The 27136-nt window shown below is 48.2% G+C and overlaps 1 long non-coding RNA gene across 3 annotated transcripts in view; it reads left to right on the top strand.

Moving 5' to 3' along the window:
• The window catches only part of LOC149859099 (uncharacterized), a 128566-nt gene that overhangs the window by 46370 nt on the left and 55060 nt on the right, over positions 1-27136 (top strand). The window contains exon 2 of one of the 3 annotated variants that reach the window (XR_016443768.1): positions 4306-4554. The exons of the other annotated variants lie outside the window; for them this stretch is intronic. This is a non-coding gene — a long non-coding RNA (uncharacterized LOC149859099). The remainder of the gene's footprint in view (positions 1-4305; positions 4555-27136) is intronic. 3 annotated transcript variants of the gene reach the window in all.

Below are 27136 nucleotides of genomic sequence, written 5' to 3'. Positions count from 1 at the left end.
GTATGAACGTCTTAATGGCATGTGGGGAAAAAAAGATATTGTTGGGTTGACTCCAGGTCTAGGCAGAATTATTTCTACAAAACCAAAAAAGTTAAGGGGAAAAAATAAAAAAAGGTATGAGGGCATGCATCTTTGTCAGCGGTCTCAACAGAGAGACCTAGGGCGGGATGGTGCTACGGAGGACGATGACCTCTGGCTCACCTCCATTAAAGCCCCTTTTCATAAGGTTTAAGGATATTGGGGAGATAGCATCAGGAAGTTATTCCACCGCTACCTACGGTGTGCTCCAGTCTCCAGGGCTAGCAAACACTCTTCCTTTCCTTTTCTGGCTTATGTAATGGCCCAGGCACTTGGGTAAACTAGCATAGCTGATAGCACGATGCCTATTTTTACTAGTTGCTGATCTGGCTGGGTGGAGACGATAAAAATACGACATTAATTATTAATATAATGTCTAATATCCGCGGTTGATGAAATAGGAAACGAAGCGGTGGAGGCTCCCTCCAAAGCCTTTGAAATCAAAGAAATGCCTGTTGTCTGGGAAGGTGTTTTGGAGATCCCAAGCCAAGGCCGCCTTTCCCAGAAGCTGGAGGCTTTGCGCAATGGCAGTGTGCCTTCCCATTATAGGTGCAAATTCCCACCCTGCGCTCCTCTTTGGAAACATTGAGCTGTCACCAGCTGAAGGGCAAAAGGAACTGAGTTCACGGGAGATGGTTTTCCAATATAGATAATGATGTCTTAAACTGTATGTAATTAACTCTAAGTGATAGGTCTATAATTACTCCGTGTAAGCCCTGTGAAAAGGATTGCATTAGTCTTTATCTCATAAACTTTATTCGCCGAGGTATGTACTCCGGCAGAGAGCAGTCACCTGGCTGTCTGCAGCCAGCTTTCAATGACTCCAGATAACCTCTGCCGCCGTGGCCATGCGAAGATGTTCGGTGCCACAAAGCGCTTGCATTGTTTGCATCGAACGTCAGCTTTAGGGGGAGGGCGAACGTCTTTTCAGCCTGCTTCAAAGAGGCAGCTTTGCAAGTCCCATCCCCCTGAGAAAAGAATTGAGGCTTCTATTTCTTTTATAACAGCCCTGGAAAGCAAGCGCCCATGGATTCATGTGCTATACAGACAGGTACAGCGAGGCTAAGGAGGCCTCTTGCTGTCTTGCAGGTATGATTTGAGTTCAGAGAAATGGCAATGCACAACTTTTTTCCATGCTTTGAAGCCCAAAAAGCACTGCAGGGACAAATATGAATGCATGGATGGGTAGGAAAAATGGAGAAAGGGCTGCAGCTTGGCTGGAAATGTACTCCCAAATGACAAAACGTAGCACGTTGCGGCAGAACTCAAGCATACGCTCACTAGTCTTGTCTCTGCTTCCTACGGCGTGACTGAAAGCGTCATCCGTGCCGGAAGAAGCATCAAACCTCTTCCCTACATCCTTATTTGGCCAAAGCCCCCGCTAAAACCAAGGGAGTAAAACTGAGCATCAAGTTGGCCAAGGTCTTCAGCAGCCAGCCAGGGATGATATGATTCATTCCTGTATCTGGCTGACTCTTGCTGGCACAGAATAACCCCACCACATTTCGGTGATGGGCAAAGTCTTTAGCAAAACCAGGTGCAACCTTTCCAGGTTGATGCCCTACTGGGGGGGGGCTTATATTGTAAATGGCTTAATGAAGGAAAGTCACGTAACAGGAAAGCCACGCAGCGTCCCCTACAAGATTTTTTCCAGGGTTCCCTTCTGTGGAGTTACCCTACATATGAATTAATTCAGCCCCTTGCTTTCAGCATGATGGGATTAGTACGCAATAGCCGTGCACATATTTGGTTTCCCTACTATTGCATAATGTCTCCTTGGCTAGCACTTGAGTTTAGGATGCTCGAGGGTAATCAGTGTTTGCAAAAGCAAACCTTCACTGCGCTCCGCGTTCCCTTGCTCCTGACCCACTTGCTTTCATCCTCTGCATTGAACCTGAGTGCAAATACAGTGCACGGCTATGCCATGTCCAGATGACAAAATAATACAAGGGATCTGTTCCCCTTTCCCACCCCCCCCTCCTTTGATCACTCCCTGTCAGGGCCACAGAGCATCACATCACTCAGCAGCTTTAATCTTTTCAACACGCTGGCAGGCACATTATTAAGAAGAGATTGTAAGGGGTTGTGATGTGGAATCGATGGAAACTTTCCCTGGATAAAAAGGTCCTTGCCCGGGATTATCTTCACTTCATTTGCAGTAATCCATCTACCTCCTTGGCTTCGCTCGCCATGCTGCTTGGGCAAGGCAGATGCTGAGTTAAGCAAGTCGTGCAGTAATTGAACCTGGCTGCTGGAGCAACTGGTGCCAAGGATGGAGGCCAGTTTGCAAAAGGGTCTGGGAAGCTGGACAGCAGGTTTCCACGTCACCGGTTCTCTCGTGTTTTGGACAAAACGGTTCAGCTTTCATCGGGTGGGCCTGATAGCTGAGGCCCTCTGCGAGGGGTGCTTTTTTTTTCTTTTCTTCCTTTAATTTCTTTGTTTCAGAAAGTTCATTCCTTTTACTTCTTTGGTCCAGATTGTTTAGTTGGCCTCTTTGCATCTTTGTAATGGCATACAGTTGCTTCCACTTCCAGGCCCCATTTCTGCAGCTTCTTTAGCTTATGCCCGAGCAAGCGAGGCGTCTTTGGCCTCAGCGGGATGTCTGGTGCTGGAGTTCCTTGCAGGATCAGGGCCTGTCCTCACGTCCTGCCTCTTGTCCTCAGGTCCTCCTCATAATCTTGGATGACATGATTCAAAGCTAAGTGCAGATCCTGCTATCTGGCCTAGGAAAAGTTCCTTTTTTTTGGTGGTTCAACTTACCAGATCTCTCCTCTGGATCATAATGGTTGTGGTCCACAGCCCTGCTGTGATGATGTGCAGGATTTGACTTGTTAATTTAGTAACCTCATTGAGATAGTATTCATGGAGCATCCCTGGTCTGGTTTGTGGCCACCCACTAGCACGTGTAGAAATGGCTTGGGACGTTTCTGATTCCAGAGTCACATGTATTATTCCTTGTATGCACCGTCTTTTATTCGTATTTCAGTAGCCCTGAGGCATGTGGATCTGGAAGGAGGACTGCATTGGGCTAATCCTTGTCTGAACACAACAGAAAAAGCTTGGTCCCTGCCCTGAGGTATTCCTGGGATAGCATCCCCACCATCCTTCATGCTATTAAGGGCTCTGAGCTGGAAAGCTCAGTAGTCTCCCCCCAGATTCAGAGGGGTGCAGATCTGGAGCTGTGGGCCAGCTCTGAAGCTTGGCTCCAGACTGATGCTTCCAAAGCCTCGGGATGCTCCTATCTGTTGCGTTGGTTCAAAACCATCTCTAACCACCACGTGGTATCTTAATCCAATACGGCCTTGCCCAAATCCTCATTTTCTTTCAGTATATCAGAGATGAACTTGCACATTTGCACTCATTATGGGGATAAGCTTTTGCTGCTTTGCATCACCCAAGGTGCTAAAAGGTTTCTATGACTCATACTTGATGAACGGCTTGTCAAAACCCCTCCATAGGTCAGCCCTGCAAATTTTTTTGCAAGTATAGTAGTATTTCCATTATACAACAAGCCAAAGGGTCAAGACAGCACTCTCCCTTCAAAAGGATGCTGAGCCACACTGTAAGCGCTTCCGCTGTGGTCTTGAACTTGCAACTTCTGGGCTGTTTTCCCCCCTATATAATGCTCATGCTACATGATTTCTCATCCCCAACGCATGGGCAGCCTCAACAGGTAAACCCAGGGTTAGGAGACCACATCCACCCTTTTTCTGCACAAGTCCTTCACATTTGAGTGCCTTAGGATTTGTAAAAGCTGCATGTGTTGGATATTTTTGGGATGCCTTTGTAAACTAAACAGAGCTGTCAAAATGGCAGAAAACGTTGATTCTTTTGTGGATTATAGTCATTTTTTGGGAACACTTTTAGGTGGTTTTTTTGATTTTGAAGATAGGCTTCAGTAGAAAATAATATTTGGTTTTGGGATTGTTGGAAACAAATCCAGAGCATTCGAAATAGAATGAACATTTAAGGCCAGAAAAAAATGAAATCAAGTTGGGAAGGGCATTTCCCAGCAAAAGACTGCAATCAGTTCCAGTGAATACCTAAAAAGAATTAGGAGAAGGAAACGGTTCGATTATTTGCAAAGAGCTGCTTCCTGCTCCGTAGTCATTTGAATATGTTACTTGTGAACAGAGTACACGGGGTCTTTAGCGTGTTTGGGATTGGGTGAATGCTAAATGTTTTTGGTCTGCGCGAAGCCGAAATCACCGTCTCGTTTTATCACAGGAACGAACGTGACAGGGGCCCGACTGTCTCGAGACTGGGAATGAGAGAACAAGCAGGTTGGGAGTTTGTATAAGAGCCAAGATGCTTGATAGCCACCCAAATAGAAGCCACATTTTCAAAAGGACGCTGAGCCACACCGTAAGCACTAATGCTGTGGTCTTGAACTTGCAACTTCTGGGCTGTCTTACCCCCTGTATAATGCTCTCGCTGCATGATTTTTCATCCCCAACGCATGGGCAGCCTCAACAGGTAAACCCAGGGTTAGGAGACCACATCCACCCTTTTTCTGCACAAGCCCTTCACATTTGAGTGCCTGGGGTTTCGGGCTGCCCAAGTGCCCCGCAGGCTGCTGCGAGAGCGCAGCAATGCAAAGATACAGGTTGTACCTGTTCCAGAGGCTGGGGATATCTTTCTTCAGAGGCATCAACCAGAACATCTTCTAAGCACTACCTTCATGTTGACGGCAGTGTTTTGTTTTCTCGTGGGAGGTTTCCGAGCCAACAGCCAAAATACATCCTCATGCAAGGTGCTGCGGGTCACCGTTGTTCAAGCAGCGCTGAGCAAACGCCGCGGGCCTCTGGAGCCCTTTAAATGACTTTTTTTTTTTTTGCAAGTGGAACTGAAGCGTATTTGACTACAGGACTCTTTGATGGGGTGGGGAGTTGAATTCGAAACCAGGCAGTGATGATAAGGGCTTCCTGGTTTTCTGGGGCTGCTCTCCACCAGCAATCTGCTTTCCTGCTCTTTGCGTCTCGAGTTCCCCCTTGGGCTTGCAGATGTGTGCTGCCTTTTGGAGGTTTGTCTGCAATGCCGCTAAGCCAAGCCCCAGGCAGAAATCTGCCGCTGTTGGGTTGCTTTTTAAACAGAAAACTTGCTGTTTCTGGGGGGTTTCATGTATTTTTGGTGGGGAGAGGAGGAATATTGTGTGGGGACTGTGTGATGGAGTCCAGCCATCCCAGCTCCGCACCAGGCTTTCTCTCTCATTCAGGTCCTTGGGGTAGACAAGTTTTCCTATAAAACCCTCTGAATGTAAAAGCAAATCACTTGTAGCTCTGGATTTAGCTAATGAGATTGAGATGGGGGGGTGGGTCTCAGGACTTTGGCCATTCAGCCCTACCACATCTTTGGATGGCATTAAAGGGAGGTTGCCTTTAGCTCTGGGGTCCCTTGCCAAGAATTGGGGAGGGTGTCTCATTATTATCCTTGTCTTTGTTTTATAAACCCCCCTCCCCAAAAAGTGCAAGCAGCACTCCTCTGACCCAGGACAATAGACCTGAAACCTTTTACCTGAAGTCTTACTGGAAGTTCAGCTTCTTAAATGCCATGGGCTCTGCCAGAACACGCTTTGGGTGTTTGCTTTATTAACTTGACCAGTAAAGCTTTAAAAAGGGCTGATGATAGGTGAAGGGACTCGACCCACCCTCTCGATGTTCAGACGTTGATTCAGGAGAGCCACCGGTGTTTACAGTTCCTGGGAAGAGGACACCATGGTGAAAAGCCCGACACACCCTTACTGCAATATTATTACTCATAATTACCACTCTGCTGCTGATTAGCAAGGTGATTTCTCTCCCTTTGGAACCTCACATCTCAGCCTACCTAAGATCAGCCAGAAGCAGGTCGCTATTTTCCAGTGGCACTAGGAAAAGCCTTCTTGACCTTCAGGTCTAGGCACATCTCACTTCATGCTTCTTTCTTGCACAATGGCAGGGACACGGTTCCCCTTGACATCTGCCGTCCTCGATCCCGCGTGCTCTTCTCTATATACGTATTCTGGCAGGTGTGTCTGAATAATTGTCGCGTGTTCTCTGGTGCAAGGAGTGGTTGGTTTGCTGCAGGCCGAAGAATGTCCCCGTGCAATTAAATGAGTGGCTGAACAAGCCCAGGTCCAGGCTCCGGCAGGGTCAACTTGATGTCCAAAGCATCTCATAACTCGCTATCCTGGTGCTGCATTGAGAGTGAGATGTGATTCCTTATGGACCACTGGGATGACCATCCGGCATCTTTGTAGAAAAGACTTGATTAGCTTTTGCTGAACAAATGCTTATTGGTAATACAGCTGGGTGGAGATGGCCCAGGCCCTTTTGCAGGCATGCATTCTTATAAAAAGTACACACAGATCATTTTGGGGTAGGTTAGTGAAACTTTGCATTGGCTTCCTGAGAACATTGTACAGGCTGGTCGCGTTGTTTCCAAGATGCTTGGTGGAGCATAAAAGAGTTGCAACCACCCGGGTGCAAAATGGTTTCACGTGGGTGGTTTTTGTGTTGCCTTCTTGAAATTAGCTGAGATTTCTTGGTTCCCCTCTCCTTTGTAAAAGTTTCACTTATTCAGGGATCAGAAAACATCCCGTGTGACCTATAGGAGAAGTCATAATAAATAATGAATTGTGGGTTGTCAAACAGATCTTGTAAACAGCTCACAGGCTCGGATATGTTCCTGTAGCTTTCATTTAAAAAAAAAAAAAAACACACCCCAAAAAACCTCAGTATATTTTGAGATTACTTATGAATAGGCAAAAGAAAACCCAAGTTAAATGAAATGGATAAAGTCTTTGCTAAGTCTAGTTGGCTTTCTCTAGTCTTCACCATTTCTCTAGTCTTCACCATTGACTTTCTCTTGTCTTCACCATTTTTCAACTCATTTAAAATCCAGGTGTGGCATTATGACCAACTTTGACAAAGTTAGTAGATAGTTCAGCAATTTGGAGTCGAACCTAGAGCTCAGGAAACCAAGTCCCAGCCGTTCCTCTGCAATGGACTTTGTATGTGACCTCAGGTGAGTCACCTGGCTTTTTTGTGCCTCAGTTTCCCTACCGTAAAATGCTGACATGGGACATTTCTGTCTCAGGAGTGTCTTAAAATACGCGAATTAAAAGGCAGCGAGGCACGCTGATAGGGGGATGAGGGCAATACGAGAGAGCTGTTGGTTTGATAAGACACAGGTGCATGGCAGGGCTCGGTGTCAGCCTTATCCAGAAAGCTCAGGTGAAAGAGTTGTTCTGAGTAATAATACCTAGAACTGCTCAGATGTATATTAGCTCATCCGTATGACTCTCCTGTGAAGTCGGGACTCTTGGCACACAGTGCTGGTGCTGACGGTGCTTGTGAGAAGACAGGTGACAGAATAGAGGTGACGTGTGTGTAATTATTGGAGCTATACAGGCTGCCCAATATTCACTCCAATATTCCAGTTAAATGGCTCGTTATATCTTCAAGCCCAATGAGGAGTCAGAGGACTGAGTGGTGACTTCTCATTATAAATGGGAAGGGAAATGAACGCTCGTGCGATCTCGCGGAAGGATCTATCATGATCTCTTTTCTTGCATTTTGCTTTCTTACTGCCTCCGAGGCCTGGATGAAGTGCTTCCACTTCTACATTGGCGCTTCCAACATTTCCAGGTGAGCCCTTCGTGGGACGAGCTCGAGTTGCGAGATCCACCCGGGACTTGATGGGTCTTTCTGAAACGCTGAGGTTTCGCCACCACCTCCACTCATCCTTGTCCCTTCCCTGCCCCCTTGCCTTGGTATCAGTTCTGGAGCCTACGTGCTGAGCAGAAAAGTTAAAAAGGTAAAAGTCTGTAATCTGATGCTGTGGTGACCTGTTTCATCCTGTTCCCCGGTGCAGTAAGAGCTGAAATACCTGTACTGCAAAACAATGTCTTGAGGAGAGTTGAAATCTTCCCCCCTCCCCCTTTTCTTTGTCATTTTTGGCTTTTTCCAACAAAGGCTTGGAGGTAAAAGAGGCCTCGTGGATGGCTGTTAACCACCAGCTAATGCAATAAATGTGTTGACTCCTCTTGCACGTGCATAGCCCAAGACTAAAAGCAACAAGTGACTTGCCTTTGTCTGGCAGAACTGGTGCCTGGGGCTGGACGCAGAAGGATTTCCCCGTCTTGTGGAACTGGGCGAGATTGCAAAAATATATCCGTCTCTGCCCTTGCATCAGGAGAAAATCAAAACCTTTTGCAAGAGAGAGAGGGAGAGAGAGAGAAAAGCCTGGCAATCAGATCACCCATTTGTGACAAGGGAGACCCAGTTGCAAGCCGGACTCAGACTGGGAGTTTGGAGCTACGTGCCGTTGGCGCTATTACAGCTTATATATTTAAATGCATTCCCTCTGTTAGAGATTTGGACCCAAATCTTGCACATCCAATCTTGAACGATGGTGCCACTCTGGCCTAATGAATAGTTAATTATTTATACCTGGCAGGGTCATTCCAATGGGAAATGCCAAAAGAGCTGGGTGCAGTGGTCTTTACTGGTAAAGAGGCACCCCTGAGAAATGGGAAACCCAAGCTCCACATCCCCACTGTGCTACTCTCCCATTTTCCAGACAGCGACTTCTGTCTTCACCAGGCCATGGGCCATCCTGGTTTTTTTCAGATTTCATAGATTTCTAGGGTCAGAAGCGACCCATTAGATCATCGAGTCTGACCCCCTGCTCACGATGATCTTTCTTTTATACGCATTCTGGTTTGGATGAAAAAGACCATCCTGGACCCAAAAACTATTCTTGACGTAAGTTGAAGAAAATGCAGTCTGTTCTCGTAACCAAGTATCAGTTCTGATGAGCTGGTGTTCCCCACTGAAAAACAATTTTGTTGGACATTTTTGCTCTGCTAGAAATGTAGTTTATTGCCAAGAGCAGGCAAAGTTATCTGGGTAAATGTGATACCTGTTATTAAGCCAACTGAATTGCACAGGCATTTAACTGCATCGATGACAAGTGTCCCCCGTTATGATTTCTCTTCCCTCTGAGAAGCTTTCCCTTGAAACCCTTTCTCAGGGGTTTTCCCTGTTCCAGGCTCGCTCTTTTCCTGTCGCCGAAATGTAAAAAGTGAGTTTATTTATAAGAGTGATCAGCTTTTTAAGAACTCACCGTGTCGAGTGAGAAGCGATGGTCTCAGCCCTGCAACAGACCCCCTAAAACTTCTCTTTTTATGTTCTCTTTGAAGGTATTGCACATCATTTTTCCCTTGAAGTTCAGTGTCACCTTAAAAGACAGATGAAGTACGTGGCATTCATGAAAAAAGGGAAAATTAGAATTTTTCACTAGGTTTGAAAATGCCCATGCCGTTTTTCATTTGTCAGCAAATCAAACAAATATGCATTTTTTAAAATTCACAACGAAATGTTTACTTCCATTGGGAAAACTACATTTTTTCTTGCTGTCATTGTAGCGGAAAAAGGGAAATAAGAGAGACCTGGATTTTTGTCCCTCCCATATCAACTAAAAAATGTTGTTAGAAAAACTTTGCAATAGTTTTTCTAAACTGTCAAAAATGGCAAAGTTTCAAGGAAAGTGAGCCCTGTTTTGTAAAATTTAACTCTGTTGGAAAGAGACTTTTTTCCATCATTGGAAAACTGGGTCACCTTCTGCCTTCAAAGTGCCCGAGGGGCAGCAGTGGCATCTGTTGGTATCTTCCTTACAAACTCAGGTCTTTGTTTTAAAAAGGAATAGGATGCTAGGAAGCTCTGGGATGACTCATGAATGTCTGTTGAAAACTCCTGCGGTCTCTCTCCGGGCACTTTCACTAGTTCACTTTCTTTTGGATGGATAGCATTATTTCCTTAAAGGTGCAATACCCATCTATCCTTGTCATGCTGCTAATACATGTATTGCTAGAGTAAAGAGCACTTCAGCTATACGGTAACAGCAATGTTGAGTGGCCAGAGCAGGAACCAGATAATCCAGAAGTACTTTTCTGTGAAAGCCAGTTACTCTGGAGAGAGAGGCAGATTGCAACAATCCCTGGGGATGATCTGGATAGAGAAAGCCTATCCAGAAATATGGTCTCATGCCCTATATCAAGGAGAGAACGTTTCTCAGGGAGATCATGCAAATAGGAGCTTGTCATAGAAAACCTGCCACACCTCCTCTGTTACTGTATTACTCATGGACACCGCACTGGTAATTAGCAGTTAAAGACTAGGTTTGTTACACTTTGACTATAGCCTAATTAATTGGCATATCTGAGAGATGCATCAGAGGCAAGATGTGCTGGTTTCCCACTGTCCGTGAGAAAGGTGACCGTGCTTGGACATGGTGGGAGCTTTTATGGATCTGATGTCGCGTTGGCATGCATTGTGTCACCTACAGCAACCTGCTAAACTGCAGCACAGAGCTGAGGTTACAAGGTGGGGCAGTCTGGGATGAGGAAATAGCAAACATTAAGGGTTTTATTATACCCTACCCTGGTCACCTTGCATTTTATATTTCATCATCTACAAGTAACAGCACAAAAGGGATTAGACCCCAGCCTTTGAGGCCTTGATGGAGACACACAACTCTTGTCTCCATCAAGATATCTTGGAAGATACCACTCGACGGAGACAAGCAACTCAAATCCAGTTCAACAGGGGTTGAACTGCAGTCATGTCCAGGGAGACGTTAGCAAACGGCTGAAGTTAGGCACACGCTTCGATGCTTTGATAAAGTAGGTTGGGCATCAGCATGCACTTGAGTGTTTTTCTGAATCAGGTTGTTAAACAGGATAAGGAAAGTTTCTCTCTGTTCAGTATGGCCAAGAGAAAGTTGTTGCAAAGGACCCTGGCTCAAAAGCAACAAGTGATTTGGGATCCTTGCACTCGTGAGCATGCAACTTGACAGCCACAAGTCTGAGTAACCTTCCTTCTTCAAATCATGCATAAAGGGCATCTGCAGAATCACTCAACTACAGTGCTCCCCACATCTTATTTCTGCAAATGTCATCATTTTAAATGGGGTTGATGGACCCTCAACCTGTTTTTCAGTGCAGAGCTTTGCTAATGGACTTGAGTAGGGATTGCACATCTAGGCATTTGTGACTTCTCAGGTTCAGCCTTTCTAGTTGGCCAAGTGCAAAAGACTGTATAGAAGTTGCCTGCTGGGTGGTGTTTGACTGCGCCACATCAGTGTCTGATGTTTTGTAATGGGTGTTTGATGTATGTGCAGGATGGCCACATAACCCTTGCTCTAAAACCTCTTGGTTGAACCTCTCCCCATACCAGGGAGGGTCTCAGAGCCAGAATTCATGGGAGGAAAATGGGGTCTTAGCTTTCCCCAGAAACTTCAGCCAGATGTTCCCAAGTCTCGGGACTGCGGGGTCGCAGCTGTTTGAGAAAAAAAATGTCTGTTGTGAAGGAAGGCCCAGGGTGGTGAATTCAGAATTTGCCTTCTTTAAAAGCTCATCTCTCTTTTCAGGTTGAGTTTTCCCTTCTCTATTTAAGGAGTTTTTCAAAAGCCGGCTTTCTTCTTTGTGGGAGGTTTTCATGCAACTTGGCAGGTCCCATCGAGAGAGCGCAAGAATGACATTGCATCTCTTCTTTTCCAAGCAGAAACGGATAGTGGGCTCTCTCCTTCCAGATGCTGGAGGCAAGGAAGGAACGGAGTCCTTTTGAAACAAGTCTTCGCCAGCCAGCAAGTGACACTTTGACACCCTCCGTTTGGATAAATGGCAGTCAGCTGAGCTGCGCATTCACTGCTGACGTGCTAATCTCAGGAGGCATCTTACTTAGAAGTGGCTTTGGTTCACATGCGACACTGGGGTTACAATTGTAAGGCACTGAAAATGAGCGTGCACAGAACATAGAAGGGATCATCAGCAGGGTACTTAAAATGCTTTTAACCTCTTGAGTGCCACACTCATTTATCTTTAGCTATGCTTCCCTCTGAAGTCTTATTAGACCTGGGCCTATCCTGCAAAGCTCAGATTTTGATGGTGACCCCCCGCCCCCCTGGGAGCTTGGGGCTGCGGGGATTCAGGTGCGTTGAGTTCAGGAGTAGTGATGAGCCTGAGTGCAAGCAATGGTTTCTGGTCCCCTCCCCTTGTTATTTCCACAGGTGTTTTACGTTGTCATGGCCCCACAATGATGTTAGGAACAAAAGGATGTGAAAGTTTTGGAAATTCAGCAACATTAGAAATGCATGAGTTTTTTTCCCCTTCCATTCTAGCAAGGAATGCATGAGTTATATTGGCAGAAACCAGGGCTTTTAACTAGCACAATCCTCATCTCTCTGCACAGTTTCTGCTCAGGGGAAGTGGTAGTAGTGTCTGTACACAGAACAAAATGCTAGAAAAATACCCAGTGTGGGGAACAATTCCTTGATGGCAGGCAGAGGGTGGACTAAATAATCTGCAGTGACAACTTGAATGCTTCTTACTGATACCCCTCTCACAAATCTGCTCATGTGAACGTTCACTCTTCTTACTGCACGGTAGCATTAACTGCTAAAGGACTTAATGTCTTTTTCCCCTGAGTAGAGAAGAAGGGTGGAAAAGCATCCAAACACTTTGCATAAAAGCCCCCAAGGTCCACATTGCCAGGCAGCAGACTTTGCAAATAGGCCCAATGACAGAAGAGCTCATAAAGGTGAATACCGAGGCAGTCCAACCACGGCTGGGTGTCCCCGTAAGGCTGCACAGCCTACCTTTCTTTTGCACAACGTCAGGGGCTGCACTCACACGATGGCAGCACAGGGAAGGTGGTGGGGGAAGCTCTTTCCCGTCCCTCTAAGTAGATAATTGGCCTTCAAATTGGGGAGTGTTTTTAATTAATTCAGTGGCTGATCATTCCCATCTAGTTTGCAGTTTGAGAGCATTTCACACCCTTGTTTCCTGCCTGTTAGCATGGCCAAGGGCAGAGGGCTCACAGCACGGCCCAGGGCTCGCCTACTTGTGATAGTTAAGGGGAGGCATGGTGTCGTCTTTGTTAAAGGTTCACTCCTTTCTCAGGTACCAGAGTGGAGCCCCGCACTAGTTCTCAGTGAGCATGTCTACATGTGCATTTGCACCAGCTTAAATTTACTGCGCAGTAAGTCAAAATAGTAAGTCAAAATAGGCCGGCATCTACTCGTGCAGGCATTAAAGCACATAAATGCTGTGTGCGAATTGACTTGGGACTAAAGTTAGTCCCAAGTCAATCCACATGCACAGTGTTAGTGTGCAATAAGGCGTCTACTCGTGTGTTACTGCGCAGTAACTAATTGGGCATAAATGTGATACCTGCATGATCCAGGTATCAGATTTACACTCAAGTCAGTATAAATCGCCGTATTTACTGCGCAGTATAGGCATGCATGAGTCGGCGTAAGTCGCCATATTTGCTGTGCAGTATGGGTGTGCACGTGTAGACGTGTGCCCGTTCTGTGCAGTAATTTTGGTTACTGTGCAGTAAATGTGCATAAATAGTATGAATATACACCAAAGTCAGATCGCTCTGCCATCCCTTATGACAGGATACTGGACTGAGTGAGGCATCTGGCCAGATGTATAACAGATAGCTTTAACCTAAGCAGCTGAAGCACCAAGAGCGGTGCCACTGCAGCAGCGCAGGGTCCCCACCTAGGCCCTGGGTTTGTGCGGGGGTCAGCCCGTTGTGGAGTATCGCCTGCTGCACCTTCACTGGTGTTGATAGCTTCAGCCTGGGCAGCCGAGTCGCTGCAGGGGTGTCTGCAAGGGTGGGTGGCACATGTCCTGACTGCAGCGGAGACAGACTCTGCGTGCAAGCTGGGAGCCTTTGCTTTCTCTGCTGGCTGAATCCAAACACTGGCAGCATCTGAAAATGGAGACAGTGGCTTATCCACAAAATAGAGCAGTGATTCATGAGTGTAGCCTGCAGCTGTCTTTGAAAGGAGGTAAGGGGAGGATGTATTCACCTGGTAGTTTGGAAACAAGGCTCTTCGGTTGCTTTTTGGAGCTTTCCTCCTGACTTGTTCCACTTCCTTGTGCCTCAGTTTCTCCAGCTATGAAATGGAAGCCACCATGCCTACCTCTCTGGGCAGTGAGGTGCGGTTAATGCCTGTGTAATAGTTTTATTTGCAGCTTTCGCTAAAACAATGCAACAGAATTAACAAGAAAATGTGTTATGTAATGAGAACATCAAGTCATTTTTGGTGGTCAGTAAAAGCATGCAATGAAATGACCTGGTCTGCTACTTTAAATAAAAGTAAAATCAGACATAATATAGGACAAGATCAAACGAAACCGTATGAGGCGATCATTACAAATCAGGATTTCTGTTTCACTTCTGCCCTTTTTCTTTGTGCAAGTAGTGTAAATACACCTCCGGAGTATAGGCCAGACGTCACGAGAGAAGCCAAACTGGTTTTTAATTCATTCGCCCAGTACTTAGTATTTTCCACTAATGGAGAGATCCGCTTCTTCAAAGAGCCTCCAAGCCCCCGAGAGCGATTGAAGTTGTCTATCTCACTCGGTTAATGTTTGCGGAGAACTTTGCACTTTCTGCTGGAACGTAGATTAGTACAAAGTACTAAGAAGGCGGCGTCCGCAGCACCAGCTGTCTGGAAAATAGGGCAGGCTTTGCTGGATGTTCACCAGCAAGAATCATTAACCCATCTGAGCAAGTATTGCCCTCTTCTCAGTCCTCATCAGTCCATAAAGTCACCAGTGCATCCACACCTCTCAAATCCTATATCCTTATGCATGGCCTTTTGCATCGTATTATTCTTACTACTATGACTGCTATATCAATCCGTAGTGCCTAGGCTAGTGCCAGCGCCCTTGTGCGCTTAGATGTGGGGCAAATGCCAAACAAATGGACTATAATGCCCTTTACGGGAAAGGATAAGTATCTTAATGCTTTATTTTCCCAGAGGTTTGTAGGCTCCTGCCTTCCTTTATAATGACAGGGAAAGCCAGCATTTTAGTGGCAATCAGTCAGCAGGATGCAGTCAGTCTGAACCTCAAACCATGCCTGGAGCAGCTATTGTGTGCCTTTGCCATACCATGCCCATTTGCAATGGGGAAAACACTGCATCCCCTCACGTGAAATGAAAGCTGAAAAGGGGGTGATTTTTTGCTTGTGAGAACAGCATTCCCTCAGCTGATTTATTCATTTTTCCCTCCAGCAGCAAGGCTGTCCCAGTAGGTAGCTCCTCTATTTTAATAAGGGCTTTACCTACCAAATGACTTCATTAAGGTTGTCCTCCCAAGGGGAGGACATGCCTGTCAGTTCAAGTTTATCAGAACATGGAGAGCTGGATGGGCCGGGCTTCGGCACGAACCCTGAAGCAATGCAGAGGGCATCCCGGCAGAGCCGCAGATCCTTCTTTTGTCTGAGCCTGAAGCCTGCCCCTGATTTCCTGGGGGCCGATGAATCTGCTGAACTCCCAACCCCCTTCTTCCCACACCTCCGGCTTTTGCAAGTGTTTGGCAGGCCAAAAATTTTCTAGAAGTCAGCAAAGGTTGGGTTCCTTTGGCCTTTTTGCATTTTGCTTCTGCTTGCATTTCCCGTCCGCTGCCAGAAGCAAAGGGATGCGGCAAGAGAGGCTGCTCTTGTGGCATTTCCCTCCCAAGAAGCAGCTTGAAATGTTCGGAAAATATTGAAAGCTCGCACCCAGAGGATCCCCAGCTCGGTGCTTCACAGGTGGTAGCCAGGCCGTGGGGACTGGTAGCAAGCTCTGCAGCACCGCGCACAACTCGAGCAGCTGAGCTGAAAGAGAACATGAGTAGGCTTTTATCCTCGAATGGATAAGAGGGATGTTATGCCAATAGCATAAGCAGCCAAGTTGCAACAAGGGAGATTTAAGTTGGATATTAGGAAAAACTTTCTCACTAGGAGGGTGGTGAAGCACTGGGTTACCCAGAGAGGCGGTGGACTCTCCATCCTTGGAGGTGTTTAAGACCCGGGTAGACAAAGCCGTGGCTGGGATGATCCTGCTTGGAGGACTAGATGTGACCTCCTGAGGTCCCTTCAACCCCATGATCCGATAAATAAATGAGTGACGCGTGCGTCTGCCATTCACCTACTGCTGCAACCCTTCGCAGTTTGGAAACGATAACCAAAAGGACAGGTTCTGATGTCACTGAGGCCAGTGATGTCACTGCAGTGATGTCACCGGAGGCTGCCATTGAAGTAAGTGAGATGGGTACGTGTCTAGATTTAAACGCTTTACTTGTTCTTCCGCGTGACCCTCGGTAGACTACAGAGGCCAGAATGGGCCGCGGTAATAGCGATCTAGTCTGACGGGGCGTTGCGTTTCGTTTCTTGCTCCTCCGTTGCCCTGCCGGTTGTCCCCTTTCTGTTCACGTGCTGTGGGGCCTGTCGGGCATTTTGTTTTTCGTGTTTCCTTGGTCAGACCATACATAACAGGTTGCCTTCGTCAAAGGGGGAAAAATACAAGATGGATGAGCACAAAAGGACGGTCCGTGTTCCCCCCCAGAGTGAAAATGAAAATGCGTTTGTCCGTGCACGGTTCTGCAGCAAGGAAGCGGCTTGCTTGCAAGATGGTGTTTGACAGTCAAGTGCTGAATTGGAGGCTATTGCATCGCAGCGTGGCAGCGAAACAGGAGACCGAAGCCCATGCAATGAGATCACATTTGAATTTGGGTCACGATATTGGACCAAGCGGAGGAGCTGCTTGAAACTTGATAATGTTGATACTCAAAAACCGAAATCTGTGTAAACCTAAACCCTGCTGAATTGTAGCCTCCACTTTCCCTTCTTCCATGGGGAGAATGGCTGCTATTTCCAGTCGGCAGCGGAGCCACTGGAGGAGCTGGGAGTGGACCCGACTTCCCCGGGGTCACTCTGCAGGGCACGAGCTTGGGCCCTCGGTATAATGCTGTGCCCGGTGATGGCATGGCATTGTGTTTGCCCCCCGCCCATAATAATCATAGCAGAAAAAGAAGGGAGGCTTCTCCCCCTTGCTTTCAGATGCGCTGAATGGGCACAACAGCACGGAGAATAACCCTGCATGGGAATCCCTGCCCTGTGCGTACAGGTCTCCATCCGCTGCATGCGGATGGGCAGCTCCATGTATAGCCAGTCTGGCCCAGTCCAAGTTTTAAGCTCTTCATGGCAGGGACTGGTGCTTACTGGAGGTACAGCACCTCTGCAACCAAGTGATGATGTCAGTGGGCATTATAGTAGTAGAAATAATCCTACTACTAATATTAATACTACTAACATCAATATTACCCTCTTATTCTTTCTCTGCCCCATTGAAAGATGCAGGTCGCAGCAAAATGTTCAGCTCTCCGCTGACGGCTCCCACCCCTCAAGCACACACCAGGAGCAGTTTATTTTTCCAGCTCCAGCTTAGGAAGGATGGAAAGGATCAAGTTTGTCCTAAACTTCTCACTCCCCTTCTCTCCTAACCCCCTGAAGTGGAGGCAGAATTGGCTGATTACAGTAGTTCAACTCCAGCTTCGCTTCCCCCCCCCGCGCCTCCCCACTACCCTTTCCCATCCTCCTCTCCCTCTGCCCCTCCGCCCTGCCTTGCCCTTTTGTGGAGATTTATAGAGCTGAGTGGGCTGAGAACAAATGAGCAGACATTAAGGCGATGTGTCCTGCATACTAATGACAAGATACTGCTTCTGTACCTTGGGGCAAAGCTGGGTCAGGCCACTCGAGCCATAAACTTTATTTATGTGCTTATTACATCGCAGCTGCAGTTGGCTGGCCGGGGCTGCAGGTTGAGAGATCTGTCCAGCAATAAATTTAGCTTGTTTATTTGAAACCATCTACTCCCAGCCTCCAAAAAAAAAAAAAAGCTCCTGGCAGATTTGTGAGCATGGCCGGGAAGGTGAGACAAAGACCGAGACAGGGACCGAGGAAGTGGCGTTCAGAGGAAAGAATGACAGGGTTTTCATTGCAAGGAGATGGAGCTGACTTCATTTTAGTTCAGGTGATATAATAATAATAATAATAATAATAATAGTAATAATAATCATCATCATCATCAAGCCCTACGTGATGCATCAGCCTCACCAGGTCATGGAGAACTGTTTGTTCGTTGCCAGCAGCGTTGCTGCCTCGGTGGAGGAGGAAGGAGCAGTTTTGTGATTAAGGGACTGGACCAGCACTCGGGAGATTTGGGTTTCACCTCCTTTCGCCTCCATCTCTATAGCGAAAAAGATGCTACTGCCTTCGTCTCCTTGGGGAGACGCAGTTGCATCGATGTAAACGGGACATTTTGTTTCGTCTGCGCAGGCCCTTAGATTGCAAGCTCCTTGGGGCACCTGGGCTATAATCTGTGTTGGGCTGAAAGCAAAGGAGCCCAGGTCTGCATGCTCCCGTAATAGGGGGGGTAATAAATAGGTAAGCAAAATGGGGTTGTGCTGTATTCCTGAGGTCACGACTACAGATTGCCTTTGGGTTATGCCCTCAGCCAAGATGTTCTTCTCGCTCAGCCTCTTCTCTCTCCTTGTGCCACCACACTTCATAGGGCTGATGGCATCCAACTAACGAATGCCAATAAAGCCCCCAAATCACCATCGCTTTCCTGACATTATCTCTTTGCTCCACTCTTCGGCCTAAATCCCCTTCTTGCATAAAAATGACGGTGCCTGGTTTTGGGGCTGCACTCCCACACCCCCAAAGGAGAATTTGGGCTGCTTGTTAGTGGTGATTCCTCATGGGGTAGATTCATTGCAGTCCCTGTTTAAAACATACCGCCCCAAAGTAAACCACAAGCAGATCCCCGCTCGTGGGGCTGATGGTGGCCAGGTCGGGGGGCTGAGGTGCAAGGGGTGAAGCTGTGGTTTGAGTATGCAAGGCTGGGGGGAGAAAAGGGCAGAGGGCACAAAGTCCCAAGCAGTGGTTTCTTGCCTGATGCTTTGCAAGGGGCCTGTGAAGGCTTGCACTTAACTCTCTGCACTGTTGTGTAGCCAGATTTAATGCTCACCTCTTTTAAGGACTCAGTCCTGCAGTTTCGGTGCAGCAAAATTTCATTCTGACGTCAGCGGGAGTTTATCCCGTGATAGGGACCATAAGCTTAGTCTGTAAGTACTGTATAGGACCAATAAAAAAAGCTCTAAAAATTTCTCCCTGCATAAAAAGCTCTGTCCCCGCCTTTCTCTCCCCGCCCCCCGTCGCCTCGCATCTTTATTTCAGCCTTCCCCAATGGAAACTGTCCCAGCGGCACTGTGTTGCCATGCAGTAAACCTAAGCCCTAATTGGGATGGATTTGAGTTCCCAGGCCCTCTGGTTTGGCAAGAGCTGCTTAAGTCACAGGGGTGATGGACCAGCTCTGGGGTGGGGCTGGACGGGGAGGAGGGGCACCCTGCCATCCTAGCTGTTGCAGGAGCCTTTGCCATCTGATTCATAGAGGGGCCTTGGCAGGAGCCTTGCTGGAGCTCGTTCCTGGCTAGCATCCTGCTCTCCCAGCTGGAGGTAATGAGCCAGTCTCAAATGGCTATAAAGAGATGGAGAAAGGGGGGAGAGGATGGAGGCAAGAGAGGTATGGAAGAAAGCAGCCTTCAAAAGAACATCCTTTTTATTTTTTTAATGGGGGGAAAGGTACAGTCCTGCTGGAGACTTCTAACTAATGTCCCGCCTGCATTTCAAAGCCCAGGGATGCCAATGCAAAGCTCTCTGTAGTCCCGGCTCAGCCCCGTCCTGAGCAAGCTTGCAAGCAGCAGGGATGACGTGTGTGTGTGTGTCCAAGCATCACGTCGAAGGCATCCCTCCTTCAGGTCCCAAAGCTGCCTCCATTCCCTGCACCTTTTGGTGCTCTTTGCTGAGGACAAATCAAAAGTGAAGAAATTACAAAACAGAGAGTCTAGGCAGAGTCATTGGCACCACGGCAGCTTTATACGTTTCCAGCATGCATGCTTTTAGCCTGTTGCTCATTCCTGGGCCTTCGTCACACGTTGACATCCTGAGTTTGGGCCTTGGTGGCTATGTACTGTAGCCGGAGGTCTGTCCTCAGGGCAGTGTACCAGTCTGACTTTCAACTGACTATTGATTTAACAGGTGACTTGTGATTGAAACCACTTGGGAAGTGCAAAATGTTTCACCGGGTCATTGCAAGAAACTGCCGGACAAACTCACGGCAAACTTCCATATTTGCCACGAGGGCTTTGACCCATCTCGCTTAGCATCTTCTCTGTGGAAGTGGTTTGAGAGGTAAGCATCAAGCTCTGAGATGCACCAGATTGTCTGGTGTGTTTTGCCCCTTGGTTTTATGCCATGAAGCATGAGCACGGGTAGCTCTTAGAAAGCAGATGATCTATGAAGGGTCTTTCAGCTGAGCTCCTGCTCCTGTATAATGTTGTGAAGCAGCCAGGGTTACAGCCTGCGCTAAACACCTTGCAGAGGACACGAAGGCCTTTTTCTAAGTCGAAACACGTGAAACTCTCCATGTCTTTTGCAGCCTATATGACTTAGCAATCACACCGTTGATTTAAATACCCAATTTGGGACAGTTTATCTACAGCAAGCCCCGGACATGCTCTTTACTTAGGCCGCTCTGATCCTTTGTTGTAACGCGTTCCCCAAATGTGTCGCCACTGTATTTCCTGGCAAAGCTCATGTCGTGTCGAGATAAAGCAACCCTCTGGAGACCTTTCATTTGCAAACCTACTCAAAGGCTTGCTGGAGGCTGCTTGCCACCCACCTTCCTGCGTCCCTCTTGCTAAAGGAGGTGCTCTTGTCTTCTGCTGGACGCCTTTAGGGCTTTAACCAATCTCCCCTTATGTCCCAGCAGGCAGCGTTTGGATCTGGAGGGGAAATCAAAGCTTACCCTATGTCGGGAAGGCACAAATGGTCTGTAGAGTGACCTAACCCGGACTAGACAGTTAGCACAGTCAGACTCACCAGTGTAAATCCAGAGTAACTCTACGGCTCTCTTTGCACAGCAGCATCTGGCTCTTGAAACTTCTCGGCTCTGGCTGGCTCTGCCCCAGGGCCTGCATCGGTCCTAAGTCGCAATTTCAAAATGAAACCTTCGTTTACAGCAACTTGAGTCAAACACTGGACTTGCAAAGCTTTCTTAAGGCCCATGCCAGGAGTCATGAGTAACCTGGGCTGAGCTTGATGTGAATCTGAGTTGGGTTTTTAGTTTCGGGTAGAAAGCAAGCAACAAGCGGAGGAGCCTTGTCAGAGTTTCACTTTGAGGTTTGGGGGATTTCTACATTTTAGACACCAAAGCCCATAGGAACCAATCTCGACAGCAAAACAAAACCCCGACCCTCCATGAACTGAAAGTGAGAGCTTCCAGTCCGCTGGGCATGAACATTTTGCCAAATACTTTTCAAGCAATTGCATCTTTTCTCTGGATTTCTATTCCCATCCTGCCTCGTTTTCCAAGATCTCTTTGTGTAAAGGAAGTGTGGGATTTCCACACCCCCCCATTTTTATCTATCCGTTGCTTCCTGAGCACTTTCATTTTGTGGCCTTTTATCTACAACTGGGTGTTGGTCATCAGAGAAGTGATTTTGGAAGATAGAGTAAAGCAATGTGGAGGAAAAGAAAGAAATTTGATGGGTTTTTGGTTGGCATGACAAGAGCTGTGGGTGAAGGCAAAGGCAGATCATTGAATTAATTTGAATTTTTAGGCTGTCGGTCATATGACATGAAAAATTCATTCTAGTGGGCTTGATCTGGGACTGGAAATGGGCTAAAGGAGCACAAATAACTTAGATAAATGACTACATATGGAGCTGCAGGGAGGAAGTTGCTTGCTTTAGGATGGGCAGTCAATGGTAGCTAGCAAACTCCAGCTAAGTCTGAACTGTTTTCCTAGCCTGGACATGGGATCAGGTGAAGTGGATTCCCAAGACCGACTGGTCCAACCTTGACCATTGCAACCCACATGAAAGGTCCAAGACTGGGCAGGAGCTTGACATTATTTACTACCTATTATCTATCCCCCTGCCACTTTTTCTAATGGGAACACGGTCCTGTATAAAAAGGGCAGCTTCCCCCTGACAGGGCTGGGTGGATGTCTGTAATCATCTGGCCGCGTAGGATTTATTACAACCAGCTGGGAAGTGGCCAGGTGTTCCCCAGTGAGGCCTGAGTGGGTTATAGGAAGGAGCTATCAGAGAGAAAGAAATGCTGGACAGGATCGTGAGTCCCCTGTGGACAGCCTTACGTGTGGGGAAGAAGCCACTTACACCATTGTCAAGACTGGTTTTATTTAGACTGTCTAACCAGGGGTCTAATTAGGAGAAGCGGAGGTGAGCGATCAGCTGAATTTGGAGGTGTACATGGAGGACGTGTCTGCATGTGCTCATTTAATGCACATTGGCCCAGTTCAAGGCTCATTACGGGCATGCGTCTACCCTTCATGTGCCTTAAAAATGGTGATTTAAAGTAATTTATTCAAGCCTAAATTTGATACTTGCATAAAGCAGGTATCAAATCAATGCGCGAATGGCTAAATCGTGTTAGCAAACGTGTGGACACGTTAATGAGCATTAATGTGGTGTGTGCCTATTGACTTGGCACTAACTTTAGTTCCAAGTCAGTCTGCACACCCGCATTAATATGCACTAGCACGTCCATGTGTAAACGTGCGCTTAAATCGCCTTAATGCGCATTAGGCTAACGCGCATTAAGTTTAGGCGCACGTAAAAGCACATGTAGACGTGCCCAGAGAGTAGCTATATGAGGTTCTAGTGGGCAAGTACAAAAGCTGGTGTGCTTTGAGTGGGTATTTCCTGGCTTAATGGGAAGTGAGAGGAAAACCTGGGTGGGGGTGGTGGAAGACAGCACGGGGGAAGTGCGTTTGGGATGAACCGGGCTGCTGGAAAGGCAAGTGGTAGCGACGCCATCGCGTGGGAGGAATTGGAGGGTAGTGGGCTTTAGCAATGGGGTAAAACATGTCCAAGCATGGCTGCCTAAAGGTAGGCCTTTCCAGATAAAAGACCTGCTTTTCTGAGGTGCCGGTCACCTCCAGCCCCAGTGGTGTGCCACGCTGAAAGGGATGCAGGCCCTCTGCCTCGAGCTGACCTTGCTTTCAAAGGCTGAAAAGCTTTCCTCTGCAACTGCCTGTGTCAGCACAGCCCATGCCCAAGGCCTGGGTGCAAAGAGCCTCTTGTCTGCTCATGTTCGGAGCCTGAAACTGTGTTTTCCAGGCGAAACCCTACTCTGGAAGATGCATGCCTATCAGGTTCCCCTCCTCCCTCCCTTCTTCCTCTCCTCCCCGCCTGATCAGCTTAATTCTCAGTTTGTGTTTTCTGAACGGATATAGGAGTTTCCTCTTCAAGGCCTTCAGGTAACTTGCCCACCTGCAATATTGGACTCCAACTGAAACCTGTGATTGCAACAAGTAATAAGGAATGAGAATGCATTTTCTGAAACGCGGCTTTCCAGCAAAACCCGCCCTATTCAACCTCCCCCCTTCCCACCCACCAACCCATGACAGGCTACATAGCAGAGGGGGTGAGCAAGTAGCATTTAACTCTTGAACTTCCAAGCCAGCTACAACTTTAGGACTCAAACCCTTGGGGGAAAAAACCCATGCCCTGGCTTAGGAGGGTGCAACTCTCTTGACTTTGATGTTGCTGCACCTGCTTATCCTAGATCTGGATATATCCCTTGGTCGTATACCTGGGGAGGAGGAAGAGGGAAATGAACCCAAGGGTTAATATTTCCCCAGTGGGGAAGTTATCTCCTTTGTTGTTGGAGACAGCCTCGCAGCACTACCGAGGGGAGCTATTAGCATGCAAATGCACTTTGTCTCATGGTTTTTAATGTTTTACTCCTCGTAATTGCAGAGACCGGTTGTAATTTTTGGACGCGGCTGGGATTCAGAAAGCGGTCCCTTCCCCCTCTCCCCAAAGGTGGCTGCCGTTGCTGTTGTCTTGTTGTGCTCTGATATCTCTCCCCTACCTTTTCAGCGATCGGATCAAGTAAAACAAACCAGTTACCTGTTCACGAACAAACCCACACGGGGTGTTCGAGGACGACAAGACGCAGCAGTAAAAAATAGCAAGGGTCTTGACGACAGACCTGAGCCTCTTCTATGAGCCGTCGGTCAAGAACGGACGGGTAGCCCAGATCTTTGGCTTGCGTGAATTGGTGGAGTGCCATTCATGTCAGCGAAGTGAACATCTGGCCCATCCTCTCTTGCAGGTACCCCGAGTCCATACTGGCAATATGTATTGGTTAAACTTTTCAGTGGAAATGAGTCTTCCGGAAAACCCACATCCAAACTCTGGGTTTGAGACACCTCCTCCCCAACAGACAACACAGGTATTGCCACTCTTTGCGGCTTGCACCGGATCGTGGATTTTTGCAAAGCTTCAGCACCTGGAGTCATGCGACATAGGGACTCCTGGCTTTCATGCAACTCTCTAGCCTTGTGGTTACAGAAGTGTGATGACCGTGGACTCAACCCCCTGAAAGCAGCGCCATGGCTGAAGTTCTGGCTGCTGGGATGAAGATGCTTCAAGCTGGGGACTGGGATCCAGACCTGGATGTTTGGACCGGGGCTTATATTCCCCCATGGGTTTTTGTGCTCCTTAGAGCAGCACCAGACCTCTTTTCTCTATACTCCAGCTTTCTCTATGCACACGCCAGGGGTTGCACCTTTCTTCCTCTCTTGGGTTTCCCTTCTGAGTTGAATCCAACTCTCTATCACAGGTACTTGTTCCACGTTGCACAACCTTTCCCATGCATAGTTATGCCACTGAATTTCATGCAGCATCCCCTCAAAGCCAAGGAACAATGACTCATTTGTAGCTCCAGCCTTTTCTATGCAGTGGGTTTTGGACTTGGCCTCTGTTATCTAAAGCCTTTAAAAAATGTTGGGGTATTTTTTTGCATGCATAAACGTAAGCGAGAAGGCTCTAGCCATATCAGAGGGCCGAATCTGTGTTATGCAAACTGGAGTTGTGTGTTATGCAAGCCAGAGGAGGTGCAAAATGAGCTACTGGGAGGTGCAAAAGTGTGCGTGCATGTGCATGGGGTTGGAGAAGGCCAGTTGTGGATATCCTGAACAGCGTGCATGCATCTAGTGCTCCCATGTGCACGTTCAGGGCTGCTGTCCCTTTAGCCCCTGATCTGCATTGAGTAGGGTAAGTGTTGATATCAGTGGAGACACAGCCATCCACCTCCGCGTGCCATGGTAGAGACCTGCTGGCTAAGTCGGGCTGTAGAAGTATTAAACCCCATGGGTACCTTACTTGATGCAGAGAAGTCTGTGCGTGGCTCTGACAAAGCAGAAACACCCAGGACGTTGATCACAGGTTCCTCCTCTTTTGCTGGCCAAGATGCTTACCTGGGGCACGTCCGGGAGCATGACTTGAACCCTGAAACTACGGCGTCCCTCCTGTCTTGCATCCAAAAACCGGAGCTCGATGGCTTCGATGCAGGATGCTGCCCTGTGATCTGTGGGAGGAGCGGCGTAACAGGAAGGAAGAGCAGTCCTACCCGTGGGTGGGTCAGGAGAGGATGAAAGCAGGGACCCAGCAAAGCTGCCATCCCAGAGGAGTTTCTCTTCATTGTGCTGCAGGCAGCCGCATGTGGGCAGCCCCGCTGGGTGCGCAGTTGATCCAGGATGTGGGGGGCTAATTCTTCCCCTCACTTCTCTTACGAATCTCGAGTTTCGAGCTCAGTGGGATAGCGAAACTCAAAGGCAGGGAGGCAGAGGGGTTCATCAAAATGTTTGTTTCAGAATGAAAAAGCAGGGGCTTTTCTGATGGCCGTCTGCCTCGAGCAAGACCGGAGCAGGTGGGTGGCAGCCCTGAAAGCTGTGGTTGCTTTCACCTCCGGGTGCCTCCCACAGGGCTGCACGTGGGGTTTAAAAGGTGATCGAAGCAGGGAGGGTCCCCCTCGGCGGCTGACACTGCAAGAGCAGGGAGCGAGGCCGCACCGAACATCACGATTTCAGAGTTCACGCCAGCAGCGATATTCAGGCATCCTTCGCATGAACTGCAAAGATGCATGCGCGCTGTTCAGGATGTCCACAGCTGGCCTCCTCCAACCCCGTGCACGTGCACGCACACTTTTGCACCAACCAGTAGCTCATTTTGCACCTTCAGATAGCTCCTTGTGTGCCACGATGCAGGTTCAGGTGAAAGCGGGCACGCACCCTGGACGCAGGCCCGGCTGCTCCCGCTCGGCCCTCCCCTCCTCCCTCCCTTCCAACCACCTTCTTCCCTCCCCGACAATTTTAACTTGTTTCCTTTCCTCGGAGGAAACATGACTTTCCCATTGAGGGAATTCACTGGCCAACAATGCCGCGTGACACCATTTCCCGCTCGGAGAATGCCCTAGCTCCAGGACCGGTGCCGCAACACCGAGTAACCCTTTTCTGAGCCATCTGCATGACAATGCCGCGGTCCGTGCTGCCAGGAGCTGCCCTTTCGCTATTAGTGCCTAATGAAAATGTAACCATATTTAACCCCCCACCGTCCTAGATTAGCGCGCAAGGGGCCTAAGTGGATTTAATTCTTTTGTATGATAAGCATCAAACTCTCCATTTTGATTGCTCCGGCTTCTCCTCCTGTCCTGAGAGGGAGAGGGGGAGAGTCAGGAAAGCTGTGTAAGGCTAACTCTATCCTCTCAGCTGTCTACCACACAATGGGCAAAGTATCTTTTGTGGCATTAACGGCTTTGGTTGGGGGGTGGGAGGTAGCTGAAGAGAAGAACAATGTGTGAGAAGCTGAGGCTGTGGGTTTCCCACACGGCCCAAGATGTCTCCCCGCACCCCCCTCTGGGGCAAGCAGATCTGCCGCGGCCCAGCCCACAGCTGATCCCGGCTTGATTGGCTTTTTTCCCCCTCCTCATTGTGCTCTCAAGAGATGAAAATCCTTTCCTGGCGTGAAAGAAGAGGCATGCCTTCACTCCCCTCCCTCGGACTGACTGCCCGTGTCATATGATGGCCAAATCCACCCGGATTAGCTGTGCAACTGCATGGGTGTAGCGGTGGCGGCGGTGGTGGTGCGGGGGGATATCTATATTTTTTCTCCGTGTGGATTTCTGCCCCGATGTTTATTCATTGCACCCGCGGGCCTTTCTGCCGTCCCAGCCGCGAGGGGGAAAGGGCGAGGGGTCTGCCCCCGGGGGCGGAGCAGGGGGTCCCCTCCGTGGGTCATAGTTTCTATAGTTTGGGGTCTGCAGAGTGGGAATCGCTTTGCTCTGAGCAGAGCGGG

The sequence above is a fragment of the Crocodylus siamensis genome, chromosome 8 (genome assembly GCF_052110815.1).
Source record: "Crocodylus siamensis isolate JL-2025a chromosome 8, ASM5211081v1, whole genome shotgun sequence".
Lineage (NCBI taxonomy): Eukaryota > Metazoa > Chordata > Crocodylia > Crocodylidae > Crocodylus > Crocodylus siamensis.
Note: the sequence above shows the minus strand (reverse complement) of the source record. Positions and strands in the feature narration are given on the sequence as shown.